This window comes from Eublepharis macularius, chromosome 3 (assembly GCF_028583425.1).
Source record: "Eublepharis macularius isolate TG4126 chromosome 3, MPM_Emac_v1.0, whole genome shotgun sequence".
Taxonomy (NCBI): Eukaryota; Metazoa; Chordata; class Lepidosauria; order Squamata; family Eublepharidae; genus Eublepharis; species Eublepharis macularius.
Genome location: NC_072792.1, coordinates 32058495 through 32064494, shown reverse-complemented (window position 1 = coordinate 32064494; position 6000 = coordinate 32058495). Strand labels below are relative to the sequence as shown.

At 41.4% G+C, this 6000-nt stretch overlaps 1 pseudogene; it reads left to right on the top strand.

Annotated features, from left to right (window-relative positions):
* Positions 1 to 336: 336 nt before the first annotated feature.
* The window catches only part of LOC129326188 (WD repeat-containing protein 13-like), a 38197-nt pseudogene continuing 32533 nt past the window's right edge, over positions 337 to 6000 (top strand).

Below are 6000 nucleotides of genomic sequence, written 5' to 3'. Positions count from 1 at the left end.
TGGTATATCTTTGGGAAGAAACTTATATTAGAGAGTGAGGTTGTTCACTTCCACCATACCTTAGTGATGTAGTTTAAACAGAAATCTAAGTGTTGTCGCTAGAAAACAACATACCATATGTTTAGAGTTACCAGTCCCCCGAGATCCCCCACTTTCACTCTCTGCCCCCTGCCACCACTTACCTGGCCAGAGGCGGGGGAGGCACGGGAATGGCCTCCCAGGTACGCTCCTGTAGTGGCAGCGCCACGAGAGCACTTGCATGCTTTACAGTGGGCCGACTTGATCCCTAAACAGGCCTAATTGCACCAATTTAAAGAACAAATTGGCCCACGTGAAATGGGTACATGCTTCTGTGCCTGCATGATGACATCGCCTGGAAGTGACATCATTGTGTGGGTGCAGGAGCACCCGCAAGAGAGCTACCCAGAGAAGGTGAGTGCCAGGTACCCACCCTCCCAATGGGAGAGTAAAGAGACCTGGTAACCCTACATATGTTTAAACTGTGCAAGGCAGGTCCCCACTCCCTCTTGCTGCCGAAGAGCTGGGTTACCAGCTGGGTTAAGGTTGGGGGTGGCATTGCCACCTGCTCCACTCCTAATTCCAGCTGGGTTAAGGTGTTTGGTGGGCATTGTCGTCTGTTCCACTCCTAATACCAGTTGGATTAAGGCAGGGGGTGGGCATTGCCACCTGCTCCACTCCTAATACCAGCTGGGTTAAAGTAGGGGGCAGGCATTGCCACCTTCTCTGTTCCTGATCCCAACTGTTTCAAAGGGGGAGCAGGCATTGCCACCTGCTCTGGTGCTGAAACCATCCTGCTCCCAGCCTAGGCTTCCCACCATGGCTCGTTTTCTGGAGGGACATAGTGCCTTGCCTAGGTTTCCCTCCATGAAATGTAAGACAAAGTTTGTATATTGTTCAAAAGTTTATAATTTTTTATGCTGCAATACGAAGTGTATTTTGTCTTAACTAATAGGGGGGAAAATTAAAAAGAAAGCACTCACGTGAGTACTACAATTACAGTTCAGTTCTGAACAATTTTGAATATCTGGGGGGAGAACATTTATTTTCAAGTGCTGAAGGGTGCTGTGATCAAATTACAATCTGAACCGTTGGGTGGTTGAGTATTTCTGGTTTTAGTCTGTGATGGTCCTTCATTCCTGGGAGTCATCAAGTGACAACCTGCAAAGCAGGCCTCTTTGATCTTTGCAAATGAATTCTGTTTCCTATTTCTTCAGTGGGGAGGATATTGGAGAAGAAAGGAAGCAAAGAAGAACCTGCTGGCTACCATTAGTACTGTCACAGAGAGACGGATTTCTTTTCCCAGAATTCAGTTTTTTAGATATAGACATTATTGATTCCTCATCTTCTTTTTCTCTTTTAAGAGTTGGATTTCTCTTTCATTTCTTTTGTAGAGAAATCATGGCACCTGTTTATAACTTCAGCCCTTGTGGTTGTTTTATGATTTACACCCCAGGGGTTGCTTTTGCAGGAAGATAGGAAAGCTTGAAAAGACGTTACCTGCCCCTGAGCATCCACAGAGTAAAATTCTATTTTTTTTCAGAATATATCTTACATCAAAACAGAATTTATTAGAATCAGATCCCAAATTCCAAAAAAGAAAAACATTGTTGGATTTCAGGGAGAAACTGACTAAAGAGGAATTAAGAGAACAGCTCTGAGCAATGCCAGCTAGCAGCAATGCCTAAATAAGATCTGGCTGATTTTGTTTCTCCTCTGCTTCTCACAGACATGCAAGGCCTGTGTATGCCCAGAGGCATGTCATAGCCTAAGGCCTGGTGGAAGATCTGGAAACCTGGAAGACTGCAAAGAAGATCTGCTCTTCATTCAGACACCTTCCCCCTCTCCCATTTCTGTTGTATTTCATTTGCATTTCAGTTCCCCATTTGGAGAAAACAACAATATACAAAATATGTATGGAGGTTTTCTTAAAGTCAAACAACTGTTGTTCAAGTGCTCGCCTATCCCAAAAAACAGTGTCTTTTTGACTTCTGTTAATAGCCATATGCTGCCAAGGTAGCAAATATATTTATTTGCTGCCCTTTACCCTTCCTTCCCTTGAATAAAACCAGACCACTGAAAGGCCTGCTTGTAATTAATAGTTCTTGAGCTATTAACTGAATTTCTTCCACCTAATTTGCCATGTATTAATAATGTACAAAAAAATGGCCAAGCATTTCAGAACTACATGAAGCTGGCTGATAAAAAAGGAGAAAAGATTTTTGCTGGGCGTCGAAATCTTTAATTATTTAGAAAGGCATACGGGCAAGGAATCTGCAGCAATAATTTGGTAATAACTAATAAATCCTCGAAACTGTGGGTGCATTGTGGAATAGGGTTATTTATAACTCCCATTCTGGCAATGGAAACTATTTTCCTCAGAGATGTATAAGGTTAAGGGGGGAAGTGTGGAGGGGGAGTATCCTGAGATTACTAAAATAGGAGGCACAGTAGATTTGAAATAATTAATTATCTGGTAAAGTATGTGCTCAGCAAACAAAACGACAGCACCGAGATTAAGTTCAGAAGGTGCTTTTCATAAAGTGGCCAGGAGAGGGAGATGTTTACTCTCAAATAGAGCTTGTTTTGCCATTCCAGTTTAATTATATTGTTCTTGGTCAAGCAAAATGAAGCTACAAAGTTCTTTTAAATTTCGGGGAGTAGTAAGGATTGGATATTAGACATATAGCGAGCTTTCTTGTCATTGTCTCGCATATCATTTTTAAACTTTTCATATTCTGTAACTAATTGAACCGAACATTCCTCTCCATCTATCCACATTTAAAATGTTGAGATTATTTCTTACATACTGGCCCTTTTCTACAGTGTTGGTTACCTTTTATTAAGTAGGTGAATATTAAGTTTACAGAGGAAGTTGCAAAAAAAAAAAGGAGTGCTTATTCTGCTAAATGTTTATATAGATTGGAAGGTATTAAATATATGCATTAAATACATTATATAGGAATCATTTAGTAATAGGATATTAAGAGATTTATTGATGTATGAAAGATATTGTTTTATACTTCTTTTACTTCTACTTTTCTATTTTTCTAATGAAAAAGATTATTTCTTACAAGAGTGGCTTAATTAAATAATGTATATCAATAACCATAAAGAGCCACTTTTTAATACCTCCAATGCCTGAAAATAGTATTCTTTTAAAAACATTAAATTATATAACACATTTAAATATTAGTGTCGGAGCTAGTATTTTGGCTGTCAGATTCCACACACCGAGTTTTATCATGTATGAAAGCATTGGCTCCCGCCGCTTAGAGGAAAGTGTGGCTCTGTGAAGGGTTGTCCCTGGATACCCGGGTTGTGCAAGACTCGTGAGTGTTTTCGACTAGCTTCACTTGATGAAAAAGCTGCAGCCTTTCCTCACATACCGAGTCCTAGTGATCATTGTTTGTGTTTTCATTAATCCAAGGCTATACAGGCTGCAATGCAGAGATATTGTCAGAGGAAGCTTTTTAAATGGCCTACACTGCAAAGGGTAAGGTTGACAGCTGCCCATACTGGGGCATTCTTTGTTGTGGCCCCCACTTGGTAAAATAGGTGAGGAAGTTTCCCACACTTCTGTCATTTCCCAGAATGTATTAAATGGAGCTGGCATTTTGATAAAGGGAACAAAGTCATAGTTTATGGCACTATTTATTGTATGCGTTGCCTTGTGTTTACTGCATTATTTTCTAAATTTTATAGTCCAGTTTCTGCATTGTTTGGGGCATGTCATGTCTCATACTGTTTTTGTGCTTTAAAAATACATAATCCAGGCCGTTTCCCCATGTCTTAAGAATAGCGCTCCGCTCATGGAACACTGCCGGCTTTTCCAGGCGATTTCTGATATCACCGATTCCAAAACAGATGCAAGCGGTTATGATACTGTTTTCATGGTGCCACGGAAATGGGATTATAACTGCCCGCATTCACTTTGGAAATGGTGACGAAAATGGAATCAAAACTGCCCGTCCTCAGGGAGCTGCTCTGGAGGAAGCCGCCGCATCGGTGAAGCTCCAGCTGCAGTGACTGTAGAGGGGTCTGCTGCTGCTGTTGCTGCTCTAACATGCCCTCCCCCTGCCCCCAAGTTCCCGGAGGAAAACCGAAGTGAGGGCATGGCGGCTTTCTCCAGAACATCCCAGGAGTTGAATGGGAGAGATTGAGCAAAAGGGGGCGGTAGTGTGACTGGATCCAGCCCCGTAATCGGTTAGGGACAAAATGCCCTCTCAAAAATTTTCTCCAGAAACTTTCAGCTAGTTCAGAATTAGATTAACATGCTGCTCCAAGGGAAACTGCAGACAGGAAAAAGCACGAAAGAGGAGAGGACTGCTTGCCCTCCCTCTCCAAGATCCTACAACTACAGCGTTTGGAAGGAAAGTAGAATACTGAGGATTTAACAGAGGTTATTCCAAGTGTTGACCTTTGTCTTTTAGCATATGGTTGAGTGGAGCAAAAGTGGTCCATTGACTTCTATAATATGTGAGAGGCTGTGACCTGGAAACCATGAGAAACACTCCCATCTTAACCTCCACACTCTAGGGGGATTGCACTGTTTTACCTCAAACAAACCAAGGTGTTTAGTTTATTTAAGTATTTATTCCCCATTTTTCTCCCCAAAGGGACCCAAAGCAGCTAACCACTACCACAAAATACAATATTAATAAATCAAACAAATAAACTGAGTCAAATATCCTCAAACTGAAAATATACCCAAAATGTGCCGTTTCAGGTTGATTCAGCTATCTCTGAAATAGGAGAGGCATACCTGATTTTTTTGTGATTCTGAAATGCTGGTCCTGAAAAAAAGTGCAATTCTTGGTGGGGGGATTCAGGGCCTAGCTTTTGCTGCTCTCTGGCTTGGTCTGGCCCACCCTATTTGGGGGGCAACTGGAGGGAGGGAGGAAAGAGAGACATCTCCCCTACCCAATGGATCCCAGGAAGGGACCAGGAGAGCTCTCCCTAGCCAATAAGCAGAAGTCTCCTGCAGCATGGAGGAGGGCTTTTTTAAACCAGTGCTTGCCAAAGTAGAACAGCCATTTTCTTAGGGACTTTTGGCTGATGCTGTGTACTGCTAATGACCTACGGAGCGTGGACTCTCTCCGCTGCAGGACTGATTTGAATACTACTTTGGTTCATACTACTTTGATTTACTTTCATTCATTTTGATTTATCTTCTTAACTAAGTTTTGCTTCTGTTTTGTTGGGGGGGGGGGATTGAAAAAGAACACATTTGTATTCTCTGGGGTGCGGTAGTAGATGACATTTTGTTGTTTCCTTATTTACATTTTCCTAGATGTTGTGGTGTGTGTGTGTGGATTTTTCAATCTTTTTTTCCCTTTGTTTTTGTGTTGTTTTTTAGATGGGTATTTTTTGCCCATTTTTAGTGTAGGAGTTGACTGCTCTCTCTCTCGCTCTCTCTCGCTCGCTCTCTCTCTGGTTTTTAAATAAACATTTAATTCTGTTCCAATGTTAATGTTTTTGATCCTTCTTTAAAAGATTAATTTGTGTTTTTGTGGTTTTGTGCTTGGGTGGTTTTTTAAAGACATTTATGTGCTCTGGTTTGATTTGGGGTTTTCTTTTTAAAAACAATTTTTTTTGTGGTTTGTCTTGAGGGTTCATAGAGATGGGCATTTCTTATGGATTTTTGGTGTGCTTTGGCAGAGGACGTAGGTTTGTTTGTGTGTCTCTTTGTGTCTTGCCACATTTAGCCCTGGTTCCCTTTAGTTTCTCATGTTTGGCAATGGTTCCATTTGGCTATTTGATTCTTTGCCTGGCGGAAGCATGGTATTTCTTTCTAAAGGAAACAATGGAACCAAGGATAGCTGAGGATACTTTCTTCAGGGGTCTGTAAGACAGACAGCTTTTTCTGATTTCCTTCAAACTTGGAGGAGTTTTAGTAGATAAGAAGGACGAGTGTAAGTTTGATGCCATTTGCTGAAAAAGTAGCTATCCCAGACTTCAAATTTTCCTCCATAGAAAATA